The sequence below is a fragment of the Schistocerca gregaria genome, chromosome 1 (genome assembly GCF_023897955.1).
Source record: "Schistocerca gregaria isolate iqSchGreg1 chromosome 1, iqSchGreg1.2, whole genome shotgun sequence".
Lineage (NCBI taxonomy): Eukaryota > Metazoa > Arthropoda > Insecta > Orthoptera > Acrididae > Schistocerca > Schistocerca gregaria.
In genome coordinates this window covers 131,391,940-131,405,518 of record NC_064920.1, presented here as the reverse complement: position 1 = coordinate 131,405,518, position 13,579 = coordinate 131,391,940, and the positions used below count along the sequence as shown (strand labels likewise).

At 44.3% G+C, this 13,579-nt stretch overlaps 12 non-coding genes across 12 annotated transcripts; all 12 read left to right on the top strand.

The window, feature by feature from the left end:
* Window positions 1-892: 892 nt before the first annotated feature.
* On the top strand, window positions 893-965 carry Trnar-ucu (transfer RNA arginine (anticodon UCU)). Its single transcript has one exon. It is a non-coding gene; the product is annotated as a tRNA-Arg (tRNA).
* An 827-nt stretch (window positions 966-1,792) lies between these two features.
* Window positions 1,793-1,865, top strand: Trnar-ucu (transfer RNA arginine (anticodon UCU)). Its single transcript has one exon. It is a non-coding gene; the product is annotated as a tRNA-Arg (tRNA).
* Window positions 1,866-2,693: 828 nt separating this feature from the next.
* Trnar-ucu (transfer RNA arginine (anticodon UCU)) lies at window positions 2,694-2,766 on the top strand. Its single transcript has one exon. It is a non-coding gene; the product is annotated as a tRNA-Arg (tRNA).
* An 826-nt stretch (window positions 2,767-3,592) lies between these two features.
* Trnar-ucu (transfer RNA arginine (anticodon UCU)) lies at window positions 3,593-3,665 on the top strand. The gene has a single exon. It is a non-coding gene; the product is annotated as a tRNA-Arg (tRNA).
* Window positions 3,666-4,493: 828 nt separating this feature from the next.
* Window positions 4,494-4,566, top strand: Trnar-ucu (transfer RNA arginine (anticodon UCU)). The gene has a single exon. It is a non-coding gene; the product is annotated as a tRNA-Arg (tRNA).
* Window positions 4,567-5,393: 827 nt separating this feature from the next.
* On the top strand, window positions 5,394-5,466 carry Trnar-ucu (transfer RNA arginine (anticodon UCU)). The gene has a single exon. It is a non-coding gene; the product is annotated as a tRNA-Arg (tRNA).
* A 1,720-nt stretch (window positions 5,467-7,186) lies between these two features.
* On the top strand, window positions 7,187-7,259 carry Trnar-ucu (transfer RNA arginine (anticodon UCU)). The gene has a single exon. It is a non-coding gene; the product is annotated as a tRNA-Arg (tRNA).
* Window positions 7,260-8,086: 827 nt separating this feature from the next.
* Window positions 8,087-8,159, top strand: Trnar-ucu (transfer RNA arginine (anticodon UCU)). The gene has a single exon. It is a non-coding gene; the product is annotated as a tRNA-Arg (tRNA).
* A 1,710-nt stretch (window positions 8,160-9,869) lies between these two features.
* On the top strand, window positions 9,870-9,942 carry Trnar-ucu (transfer RNA arginine (anticodon UCU)). The gene has a single exon. It is a non-coding gene; the product is annotated as a tRNA-Arg (tRNA).
* Window positions 9,943-10,769: 827 nt separating this feature from the next.
* Window positions 10,770-10,842, top strand: Trnar-ucu (transfer RNA arginine (anticodon UCU)). Its single transcript has one exon. It is a non-coding gene; the product is annotated as a tRNA-Arg (tRNA).
* Window positions 10,843-12,552: 1,710 nt separating this feature from the next.
* Window positions 12,553-12,625, top strand: Trnar-ucu (transfer RNA arginine (anticodon UCU)). Its single transcript has one exon. It is a non-coding gene; the product is annotated as a tRNA-Arg (tRNA).
* An 827-nt stretch (window positions 12,626-13,452) lies between these two features.
* On the top strand, window positions 13,453-13,525 carry Trnar-ucu (transfer RNA arginine (anticodon UCU)). The gene has a single exon. It is a non-coding gene; the product is annotated as a tRNA-Arg (tRNA).
* Window positions 13,526-13,579: the final 54 nt, after the last annotated feature.

Sequence of the window (13,579 nt, the reverse complement as noted above, 5' to 3'; positions counted from 1 at the left end):
CGGCAGAGGATAGCGCGTTGGACTTCTAATCCAAAGGTCGTTGGTTCGATCCCCACAAGGGATGGGCAATTTTTAGAAACACGTGCTGAAGACGACATTGGTATTGGAACATGGGTGACCACTAGCGTGTTCAAGAGACAGCAATCGTTGTGTACTCAGCAGTATGATACAGATTGTTTACGTTTCATACGCAAGTAAATTTCTCGAAATTCTGTTATCCTGCATGGTATATTATGTCAAAGGGCACATACCTTTTTCGAAACGTGCCTGTTAGCAGGTTTTTTTCTTGTGAGACCAGTTGTCTCACCTTCAAAGGCCTATGCATGACGATCAGAGAGTCTTCACTCGGTACTGCAATGGCGGTAAAAGCACGCTGCCCCGAATTCTCCGTACAGGTAACTGTACATCCGTGACACGACGCCACTGAGGGCGGTTCATGAGAGATTAACAAGTGCAGCTACTCTGACAACCAACGTGTGTGACTGATCGCACAGTATTTCCAGTGCAGCGTATTCCACTTCTTGGTTCGCTGCTGTTCTGAAGACTGCAATTCACTTTCATCTGAAAGCAACGCACGATAACGACCCCAGAGCACCGACGTGTTGCTATGATTGCGTCTAATATCTTTGTCGATACATGAAGTGTAAGAATAAGTATGTATACGACAAATAGAGCGATACAGCGCTGTTTCCCATCTGTTGCATGAATAGTGATTTTTTTCAGCCCAATTGCTTCAGAAAATAAGAATGTTGGCGTAACAAGTAGAATGCATATACAAGTGTTGTAAAAAAGTGCGAATGAGTGTGTGTGAACTGAACAGAGACTTGAAAGGCAGGTATCAATTGCCATTTCTTAGAGATTTATTTAGACTGCTAGAAAACACTAGCCCAGCGTCCCTTTGGCGCAGAGGATAGCGCGTTGGACTTCTAATCCAAAGGTCGTGGGTTCGATCCCCACAAGGGTCGGGCAATTTTTAGAAACACGTGCTGAAGACGACATTGGTATTGGAACATGGGTGACTACTAGCGTGTTCGAGAGACAGCAATCGTTGTGTACTCAGCAGTATGATACAGATTGTTTACGTTTCATACGCAAGTAAATTTCTCGAAATTCTGTTATCCTGCATCGTATATTATGTCAAAGGGCACATACCTCTTTCGAAACGTGCCTGTTAACAGGTTTTTTTCTTGTGAGACCAGTTGTCTCACCTTCAAAGGCCTATGCATGACGCTCAGGGAGTCTTCACTCGGTACTGCAATGGCGGTAAAAGCACGCTGCCCCGAATTCTCCGTACAGGTAACTGTACATCCGTGACACGACGCCACTGAGGGCGGTTCATGAGAGATTAACAAGTGCAGCTACTCTGACAGCCAACGTGTGTGACTGATCGCACAGTATTTCCAGTGCAGCGTATTCCACTTCTTGGCTCGCTGCTGTTCTGAAGACTGCAATTCACTTTCATCTGAAAGCAACGCACGATAACGACCCCAGAGCACCGACGTGTTGCTATGATTGCGTCTAATATCTTTGTCGATACATGAAGTGTAAGAATAAGTATGTATACGACAAATAGAGCGATACAGCGCTGTTTCCCATCTGTTGCATGAATAGTGATTTTTTCAGCCCAATTGCTTCAGAAAATAAGAATGTTGGCGTAACAAGTAGAATGCATATACAAGTGTTGTAAAAAGGTGCGAATGAGTGTGTGTGAACTGAACAGAGACTTAAAAGGCAGGTATCAATTGCCATTTCTTAGAGATTTATTTAGACTGCTTGAAAACACTAGCCCAGCGTCCCTTTGGCGCAGAGGATAGCGCGTTGGACTTCTAATCCAAAGGTCGTGGGTTCGATCCCCACAAGGGATGGGCAATTTTTAGAAACACGTGCTGTAGACGACAATGGTATTGGAACATGGGTGACCACTGGCGTGTTCGAGAGACAGCAATCGTTGTGTACTCAGCAGTACGATACTGATTGTTTACGTTTCATACGCAAGTAAATTACTCGAAATTCTGTTATCCTGCATGGTATATTATGTCAAAGGGCACATACCTTTTTCGAAACGTGCCTGTTAGCAGGTTTTTTTCTTGTGAGACCAGTTGTCTCACCTTCAAAGGCCTATGCATGACGATCAGAGAGTCTTCACTCGGTACTGCAATGGCGGTAAAAGCACGCTGCCACGAATTCTCCGTACAGGTAACTGTACATCCGTGACACGACGCCACTGAGGGCGGTTCATGAGAGATTAACAAGTGCAGCTACTCTGAGAGCCAACGTGTGTGACTGATCGCACAGTATTTCCAGTGCAGCGTATTCCACTTCTTGGTTCGCTGCTGTTCTGAAGACTGCAATTCACTTTCATCTGAAAGCAACGCACGATAACGACCCCAGAGCACCGACGTGTTGCTATGATTGCGTCTAATATCTTTGTCGATACATGAAGTGTAAGAATAAGTATGTATACGACAAATAGAGCGATACAGCGCTGTTTCCCATCTGTTGCATGAATAGTGATTTTTTTCAGCCCAATTGCTTCAGAAAATAAGAATGTTGGCGTAACAAGTAGAATGCATATACAAGTGTTGTAAAAAAGTGCGAATGAGTGTGTGTGAACTGAACAGAGACTTGAAAGGCAGGTATCAATTGCCATTTCTTAGAGATTTATTTAGACTGCTAGAAAACACTAGCCCAGCGTCCCTTTGGCGCAGAGGATAGCGCGTTGGACTTCTAATCCGAAGGTCGTTGGTTCGATCCCCACAAGGGATGGGCAATTTTTAGAAACACGTGCTGAAGACGACATTGGTATTGGAACATGGGTGACCACTAGCGTGTTCGAGAGACAGCAATCGTTGTGTACTCAGCAGTATGATATAGATTGTTTACGTTTCATACGCAAGTAAACTTCTCGAAATTCTGTTATCCTGCATCGTATATTATGTCAAAGGGCACATACCTTTTTCGAAACGTGCCTGTTAGCAGTATTTTTTTTGTGAGACCAGTTGTCTCACCTTCAAAGGCCTATGCATGACGATCAGAGAGTCTTCACTCGGTACTGCAATGGCGGTAAAAGCACGCTGCCCCGAATTCTCCGTACAGGTAACTGTACATCCGTGACACGACGCCACTGAGGGCGGTTCATGAGAGATTAACAAGTGCAGCTACTCTGAGAGCCAACGTGTGTGACTGATCGCACAGTATTTCCAGTGCAGCGTATTCCACTTCTTGGTTCGCTGCTGTTCTGAAGACTGCAATTCACTTTCATCTGAAAGCAACTCACGATAACGACCCCAGGGCACCGACGTGTTGCTATGATTGCGTCTAATGTCTTTGTCGATACATGAAGTGTAAGAATAAGTATGTATACGACAAATAGAGCGATACAGCGCTGTTTCCCATCTGTTGCATGAATAGTGATTTTTTCAGCCCAATTGCTTCAGAAAATAAGAATGTTGGCGTAACAAGTAGAATGCATATACAAGTGTTGTAAAAAGGTGCGAATGAGTGTGTGTGAACTGAACAGAGACTTGAAAGGCAGGTATCAATTGCCATTTCTTAGAGATTTATTTAGACTGCTAGAAAACACTAGCCCAGCGTCCCTTTGGCGCAGAGGATAGCGCGTTGGACTTCTAATCCAAAGGTCGTGGGTTCGATCCCCACAAGGGATGGGCAATTTTTAGAAACACGTGCTGTAGACGACATTGGTATTGGAACATGTGTGACCACTGGCGTGTTCGAGAGACAGCAATCGTTGTGTACTCAGCAGTATGATACAGATTGTTTACGTTTCATACGCAAGTAAATTACTCGAAATTCTGTTATCCTGCATGGTATATTATGTCAAAGGGCACATACCTTTTTCGAAACGTGCCTGTTAGCAGGTTTTTTTCTTGTGAGACCAGTTGTCTCACCTTCAAAGGCCTATGCATGACGATCAGAGAGTCTTCACTCGGTACTGCAATGGCGGTAAAAGCACGCTGCCCCGAATTCTCCGTACAGGTAACTGTACATCCGTGACACGACGCCACTGAGGGCGGTTCATGAGAGATTAACAAGTGCAGCTACTCTGAGAGCCAACGTGTGTGACTGATCGCACAGTATTTCCAGTGCAGCGTATTCCACTTCTTGGTTCGCTGCTGTTCTGAAGACTGCAATTCACTTTCATCTGAAAGCAACGCACGATAACGACCCCAGAGCACCGACGTGTTGCTATGATTGCGTCTAATATCTTTGTCGATACATGAAGTGTAAGAATAAGTATGTATACGACAAATAGAGCGATACAGCGCTGTTTCCCATCTGTTGCATGAATAGTGATTTTTTTCAGCCCAATTGCTTCAGAAAATAAGAATGTTGGCGTAACAAGTAGAATGCATATACAAGTGTTGTAAAAAAGTGCGAATGAGTGTGTGTGAACTGAACAGAGACTTGAAAGGCAGGTATCAATTGCCATTTCTTAGAGATTTATTTAGACTGCTAGAAAACACTAGCCCAGCGTCCCTTTGGCGCAGAGGATAGCGCGTTGGACTTCTAATCCAAAGGTCGTGGGTTCGATCCCCACAAGGGATGGGCACTTTTTAGAAACACGTGCTACAGACGACATTGGTATTGGAACATGGGTGACCACTAGCGTGTTCGAGAGACAGCAATCGTTGTGTACTCAGCAGTATGATACAGATTGTTTACGTTTCATACGCAAGTAAATTTCTCGAAATTCTGTTATCCTGCATGGTATATTATGTCAAAGGGCACATACCTTTTTCGAAACGTGCCTGTTAGCAGGTTTTTTTCTTGTGAGACCAGTTGTCTCACCTTCAAAGGCCTATGCATGACGATCAGAGAGTTTTCACTCGGTACTGCAATGGCGGTAAAAGCACGCTGCCCCGAATTCTCCGTACAGGTAACTGTACATCCGTGACACGACGCCACTGAGGGCGGTTCATGAGAGATTAACAAGTGCAGCTACTCTGAGAGCCAACGTGTGTGACTGATCGCACAGTATTTCCAGTGCAGCGTATTCCACTTCTTGGTTCGCTGCTGTTCTGAAGACTGCAATTCACTTTCATCTGAAAGCAATGCACGATAACGACCCCAGAGCACCGACGTGTTGCTATGATTGCGTCTAATATCTTTGTCGATACATGAAGTGTAAGAATAAGTATGTATACGACAAATAGAGCGATACAGCGCTGTTTCCCATCTGTTGCATGAATAGTGATTTTTTCAGCCCAATTGCTTCAGAAAATAAGAATGTTGGCGTAACAAGTAGAATGCATATACAAGTGTTGTAAAAAAGTGCGAATGAGTGTGTGTGAACTGAACAGAGACTTGAAAGGCAGGTATCAATTGCCATTTCTTAGAGATTTATTTAGACTGCCAGAAAACACTAGCCCAGCGTCCCTTTGGCGCAGAGGATAGCGCGTTGGACTTCTAATCCGAAGGTCGTTGGTTCGATCCCCACAAGGGATGGGCAATTTTTAGAAACACGTGCTGAAGACGACATTGGTATTGGAACATGGGTGACCACTAGCGTGTTCGAGAGACAGCAATCGTTGTGTACTCAGCAGTATGATATAGATTGTTTACGTTTCATACGCAAGTAAATTTCTCGAAATTCTGTTATCCTGCATCGTATATTATGTCAAAGGGCACATACCTTTTTCGAAACGTGCCTGTTAGCAGTATTTTTTTTGTGAGACCAGTTGTCTCACCTTCAAAGGCCTATGCATGACGATCAGAGAGTCTTCACTCGGTACTGCAATGGCGGTAAAAGCACGCTGCCCCGAATTCTCCGTACAGGTAACTGTACATCCGTGACACGACGCCACTGAGGGCGGTTCATGAGAGATTAACAAGTGCAGCTACTCTGAGAGCCAACGTGTGTGACTGATCGCACAGTATTTCCAGTGCAGCGTATTCCACTTCTTGGTTCGCTGCTGTTCTGAAGACTGCAATTCACTTTCATCTGAAAGCAACTCACGATAACGACCCCAGAGCACCGACGTGTTGCTATGATTGCGTCTAATATCTTTGTCGATACATGAAGTGTAAGAATAAGTATGTATACGACAAATAGAGCGATACAGCGCTGTTTCCCATCTGTTGCATGAATAGTGATTTTTTTCAGCCCAATTGCTTCAGAAAATAAGAATGTTGGCGTAACAAGTAGAATGCATATACAAGTCTTGTAAAAAAGTGCGAATGAGTGTGTGTGAACTGAACAGAGACTTGTAAGGCAGGTATCAATTGCCATTTCTTAGAGATTTATTTAGACTGCTAGAAAACACAAGCCCAGCGTGCCTTTGGCTCGGGAGGAAAGCGCGTTGGACTTCTAATCCAAAGGTCGTGGGTTCGATCCCCACAAGGGTTGGGCAATTTTTAGAAACACGTGCTGAAGACGACATTGGTATTGGAACATGGGTGACCACTAGCGTGTTCGAGAGACAGCAATCGTTGTGTACTCAGCAGTATGATACAGATTGTTTACGTTTCATACGCAAGTAAATTTCTCGAAATTCTGTTATCCTGCATGGTATATTATGTCAAAGGGCACATACCTTTTTCGAAACGTGCCCGTTAGCAGGTTTTTTTCTTGTGAGACCAGTTGTCTCACCTTCAAAGGCCTATGCATGACGATCAGAGTGTCTTCACTCTGTACTGCAATGGCGGTAAAAGCACGCTGCCCCGAATTCTCCGTACAGGTAACTGTACATCCGTGACACGACGCAACTGAGGGCGGTTCATGAGAGATTAACAAGTGCAGCTACTCTGAGAGCCAACGTGTGTGACTGATCGCACAGTATTTCCAGTGCAGCGTATTCCACTTCTTGGTTCGCTGCTGTTCTGAAGACTGCAATTCACTTTCATCTGAAAGCAACGCACGATAACGACCCCAGAGCACCGACGTGTTGCTATGATTGCATCTAATATCTTTGTCGATACATGAAGTGTAAGAATAAGTATGTATACAACGATACAGCGCTGTTTCCCATCTGTTGCATGAAAAGTGATTTTTTTCAGCCCAATTGCTTCAGAAAATAAGAATGTTGGCGTAACAAGTAGAATGCATATACAAGTGTTGTAAAAAAGTGCGAATGAGTGTGTGTGAACTGAACAGAGACTTGAAAGGCAGGTATCAATTGCCATTTCTTAGAGATTTATTTAGACTGCTAGAAAACACTAGCCCAGCGTCCCTTTGGCGCAGAGGATAGCGCGTTGGACTTCTAATCCAAAGGTCGTGGGTTCGATCCCCACAACGGATGGGCACTTTTTAGAAACACGTGCTGAAGACGACATTGGTATTGGAACATGGGTGACCACTAGCGTGTTCGAGAGACAGCAATCGTTGTGTACTCAGCAGTATGATACAGATTGTTTACGTTTCATACGCAAGTAAATTACTCGAAATTCTGTTATCCTGCATGGTATATTATGTCAAAGGGCACATACCTTTTTCGAAACGTGCCTGTTAGCAGGTTTTTTCTTGTGAGACCAGTTGTCTCACCTTCAAATGCCTATGCATGACGATCAGAGAGTCTTCACTCGGTACTGCAATGGCGGTAAAAGCACGCTGCCCCGAATTCACCGTACAGGTAACTGTACATCCGTGACACGACGCCACTGAGGGCGGTTCATGAGAGATTAACAAGTGCAGCTCCTCTGAGAGCCAACGTGTGTGACTGATCGCACAGTATTTCCAGTGCAGAGTATTCCACTTCTTGGTTCGCTGCTGTTCTGAAGACTGCAATTCACTTTCATCTGAAAGCAACGCACGATAACGACCCCAGAGCACCGACGTGTTGCTATGTTTGCGTCTAATATCTTTGTCGATACATGAAGTGTAAGAATAAGTATGTATACGACAAATAGAGCGATACAGCGCTGTTTCCCATCTGTTGCATGAATAGTGATTTTTTTCAGCCCAATTGCTTCAGAAAATAAGAATGTTGGCGTAACAAGTAGAATGCATATACAAGTGTTGTAAAAAAGTGCGAATGAGTGTGTGTGAACTGAACAGAGACTTGAAAGGCAGGTATCAATTGCCATTTCTTAGAGATTTATTTAGACTGCCAGAAAACACTAGCCCAGCGTCCCTTTGGCGCAGAGGATAGCGCGTTGGACTTCTAATCCGAAGGTCGTTGGTTCGATCCCCACAAGGGATGGGCAATTTTTAGAAACACGTGCTGAAGACGACATTGGTATTGGAACATGGGTGACCACTAGCGTGTTCGAGAGACAGCAATCGTTGTGTACTCAGCAGTATGATATAGATTGTTTACGTTTCATACGCAAGTAAATTTCTCGAAATTCTGTTATCCTGCATGGTATATTATGTCAAAGGGCACATACCTTTTTCGAAACGTGCCTGTTAGCAGTATTTTTTTTGTGAGACCAGTTGTCTCACCTTCAAAGGCCTATGCATGACGATCAGAGAGTCTTCACTCGGTACTGCAATGGCGGTAAAAGCACGCTGCCCCGAATTCTCCGTACAGGTAACTGTACATCCGTGACACGACGCCACTGAGGGCGGTTCATGAGAGATTAACAAGTGCAGCTACTCTGAGAGCCAACGTGTGTGACTGATCGCACAGTATTTCCAGTGCAGCGTATTCCACTTCTTGGTTCGCTGCTGTTCTGAAGACTGCAATTCACTTTCATCTGAAAGCAACTCACGATAACGACCCCAGAGCACCGACGTGTTGCTATGATTGCGTCTAATATCTTTGTCGATACATGAAGTGTAAGAATAAGTATGTATACGACGATACAGCGCTGTTTCCCATCTGTTGCATGAATAGTGATTTTTTTCAGCCCAATTGCTTCAGAAAATAAGAATGTTGGCGTAACAAGTAGAATGCATATACAAGTCTTGTAAAAAAGTGCGAATGAGTGTGTGTGAACTGAACAGAGACTTGAAAGGCAGGTATCAATTGCCATTTCTTAGAGATTTATTTAGACTGCTAGAAAACACAAGCCCAGCGTGCCTTTGGCTCGGGAGGATAGCGCGTTGGACTTCTAATCCAAAGGTCGTGGGTTCGATCCCCACAAGGGTTGGGCATTTTTTAGAAACACGTGCTGAAGACGACATTGGTATTGGAACATGGGTGACCACTAGCGTGTTCGAGCGACAGCAATCGTTGTGTACTCAGCAGTATGATACAGATTGTTTACGTTTCATACGCAAGTAAATTTCTCGAAATTCTGTTATCCTGCATGGTATATTATGTCAAAGGGCACATACCTTTTTCGAAACGTGCCTGTTAGCAGGTTTTTTTCTTGTGAGACCAGTTGTCTCACCTTCAAAGGCCTATGCATGACGATCAGAGTGTCTTCACTCGGTACTGCAATGGCGGTAAAAGCACGCTGCCCCGAATTCTCCGTACAGGTAACTGTACATCCGTGACACGACGCAACTGAGGGCGGTTCATGAGAGATTAACAAGTGCAGCTACTCTGAGAGCCAACGTGTGTGACTGATCGCACAGTATTTCCAGTGCAGCGTATTCCACTTCTTGGTTCGCTGCTGTTCTGAAGACTGCAATTCACTTTCATCTGAAAGCAACGCACGATAACGACCCCAGAGCACCGACGTGTTGCTATGATTGCATCTAATATCTTTGTCGATACATGAAGTGTAAGAATAAGTATGTATACGACGATACAGCGCTGTTTCCCATCTGTTGCATGAATAGTGATTTTTTCAGCCCAATTGCTTCAGAAAATAAGAATGTTGGCGTAACAAGTAGAATGCATATACAAGTGTTGTAAAAAAGTGCTAATGAGTGTGTGTGAACTGAACAGAGACTTGAAAGGCAGGTATCAATTGCCATTTCTTAGAGATTTATTTAGACTGCTAAAAAATACTAGCCCAGCGTCCCTTTGGCGCAGAGGATAGCGCGTTGGACTTCTAATCCACAGGTTGTGTGTTCGATCCCCACAAGGGATGGGCAATTTTTAGAAACACGTGCTGAAGACGACATTGATATTGGAACATGGGTGACCACTAGCGTGTTCGAGAGACAGCAATCGTTGTGTACTCAGCAGTATGATACAGATTGTTTACGTTTCATACGCAAGTAAATTTCTCGAAATTCTGTTATCCTGCATGGTATATTACGTCAAAGGGCACATACCTTTTTCGAAACGTGCCTGTTAGCAGGTTTTTTTCTTGTGAGACCAGTTGTCTCACCTTCAAAGGCCTATGCATGACGATCAGAGAGTTTTCACTCGGTACTGCAATGGCGGTAAAAGCACGCTGCCCCGAATTCTCCGTACAGGTAACTGTACATCCGTGACACGACGCCACTGAGGGCCGTTCATGAGAGATTAACAAGTGCAGCTACTCTGAGAGCCAACGTGTGTGACTGATCGCACAGTATTTCCAGTGCAGCGTATTCCACTTCTTGGTTCGCTGCTGTTCTGAAGACTGCAATTCACTTTCATCTGAAAGCAACGCACGATAACGACCCCAGAGCACCGACGTGTTGCTATGATTGCGTCTAATATCTTTGTCGATACATGAAGTGTAAGAATAAGTATGTATACGACAAATAGAGCGATACAGCGCTGTTTCCCATCTGTTGCATGAATAGTGATTTTTTCAGCCCAATTGCTTCAGAAAATAAGAATGTTGGCGTAACAAGTAGAATGCATATACAAGTGTTGTAAAAAAGTGCGAATGAGTGTGTGTGAACTGAACAGAGACTTGAAAGGCAGGTATCAATTGCCATTTCTTAGAGATTTATTTAGACTGCCAGAAAACACTAGCCCAGCGTCCCTTTGGCGCAGAGGATAGCGCGTTGGACTTCTAATCCGAAGGTCGTTGGTTCGATCCCCCCAAGGGATGGGCAATTTTTAGAAACACGTGCTGAAGACGACATTGGTATTGGAACATGGGTGACCACTAGCGTGTTCGAGAGACAGCAATCGTTGTGTACTCAGCAGTATGATATAGATTGTTTACGTTTCATACGCAAGTAAATTTCTCGAAATTCTGTTATCCTGCATGGTATATTATGTCAAAGGGCACATACCTTTTTCGAAACGTGCCTGTTAGCAGTATTTTTTTTGTGAGACCAGTTGTCTCACCTTCAAAGGCCTATGCATGACGATCAGAGAGTCTTCACTCGGTACTGCAATGGCGGTAAAAGCACGCTGCCCCGAATTCTCCGTACAGGTAACTGTACATCCGTGACACGACGCCACTGAGGGCGGTTCATGAGAGATTAACAAGTGCAGCTACTCTGAGAGCCAACGTGTGTGACTGATCGCACAGTATTTCCAGTGCAGCGTATTCCACTTCTTGGTTCGCTGCTGTTCTGAAGACTGCAATTCACTTTCATCTGAAAGCAACTCACGATAACGACCCCAGAGCACCGACGTGTTGCTATGATTGCGTCTAATATCTTTGTCGATACATGAAGTGTAAGAATAAGTATGTATACGACGATACAGCGCTGTTTCCCATCTGTTGCATGAATAGTGATTTTTTTCAGCCCAATTGCTTCAGAAAATAAGAATGTTGGCGTAACAAGTAGAATGCATATACAAGTCTTGTAAAAAAGTGCGAATGAGTGTGTGTGAACTGAACAGAGACTTGAAAGGCAGGTATCAATTGCCATTTCTTAGAGATTTATTTAGACTGCTAGAAAACACAAGCCCAGCGTGCCTTTGGCTCGGGAGGATAGCGCGTTGGACTTCTAATCCAAAGGTCGTGGGTTCGATCCCCACAAGGGTTGGGCAATTTTTAGAAACACGTGCTGAAGACGACATTGGTATTGGAACATGGGTGACCACTAGCGTGTTCGAGAGACAGCAATCGTTGTGTACTCAGCAGTATGATACAGATTGTTTACGTTTCATACGCAAGTAAATTTCTCGAAATTCTGTTATCCTGCATGGTATATTATGTCAAAGGGCACATACCTTTTTCGAAACGTGCCTGTTAGCAGGTTTTTTTCTTGTGAGACCAGTTGTCTCACCTTCAAAGGCCTATGCATGACGATCAGAGTGTCTTCACTCGGTACTGCAATGGCGGTAAAAGCACGCTGCCCCGAATTCTCCGTACAGGTAACTGTACATCCGTGACACGACGCCACTGAGGGCGGTTCATGAGAGATTAACAAGTGCAGCTACTCTGAGAGCCAACGTGTGTGACTGATCGCACAGTATTTCCAGTGCAGCGTATTCCACTTCTTGGTTCGCTGCTGTTCTGAAGACTGCAATTCACTTTCATCTGAAAGCAACGCACGATAACGACCCCAGAGCACCGACGTGTTGCTATGATTGCATCTAATATCTTTGTCGATACATGAAGTGTAAGAATAAGTATGTATACGACGATACAGCGCTGTTTCCCATCTGTTGCATGAATAGTGATTTTTTCAGCCCAATTGCTTCAGAAAATAAGAATGTTGGCGTAACAAGTAGAATGCATATACAAGTGTTGTAAAAAAGTGCTAATGAGTGTGTGTGAACTGAACAGAGACTTGAAAGGCAGGTATCAATTGCCATTTCTTAGAGATTTATTTAGACTGCTAAAAAATACTAGCCCAGCGTCCCTTTGGCGCAGAGGATAGCGCGTTGGACTTCTAATCCACAGGTCGTGTGTTCGATCCCCACAAGGGATGGGCAATTTTTAGAAACACGTGCTGAAGACGACATTGATATTGGAACATGGGTGACCACTAGCGTGTTCGAGAGACAGCAATCGTTGTGTACTCAGCAGTATGATACAGATTGTTTACGTTTCATACGCAAGTAAATTTCTCGAAATTCTGTTATCCTGCATGGTATATTACGTCAAAGGGCACATACCTTTTTCGAAACGTGCCTGTTAGCAGGTTTTTTTCTTGTGAGACCAGTTGTCTCATCTTCAAAGGCCTATGCATGACGATCAGAGAGTTTTCACTCGGTACTGCAATGGCGGTAAAAGCACGCTGCCCCGAATTCTCCGTACAGGTAACTGTACATCCGTGACACGACGCCACTGAGGGCCGTTCATGAGAGATTAACAAGTGCAGCTACTCTGAGAGCCAACGTGTGTGACTGATCGCACAGTATTTCCAGTGCAGCGTATTCCACTTCTTGGTTCGCTGCTGTTCTGAAGACTGCAATTCACTTTCATCTGAAAGCAACGCACGATAACGACCCCAGAGCACCGACGTGTTGCTATGATTGCGTCTAATATCTTTGTCGATACATGAAGTGTAAGAATAAGTATGTATACGACAAATAGAGCGATACAGCGCTGTTTCCCATCTGTTGCATGAATAGTGATTTTTTCAGCCCAATTGCTTCAGAAAATAAGAATGTTGGCGTAACAAGTAGAATGCATATACAAGTGTTGTAAAAAAGTGCGAATGAGTGTGTGTGAACTGAACAGAGACTTGAAAGGCAGGTATCAATTGCCATTTCTTAGAGATTTATTTAGACTGCCAGAAAACACTAGCCCAGCGTCCCTTTGGCGCAGAGGATAGCGCGTTGGACTTCTAATCCGAAGGTCGTTGGTTCGATCCCCACAAGGGATGGGCAATTTTTAGAAACACGTGCTGAAGACGACATTGGTATTGGAACATGGGTGA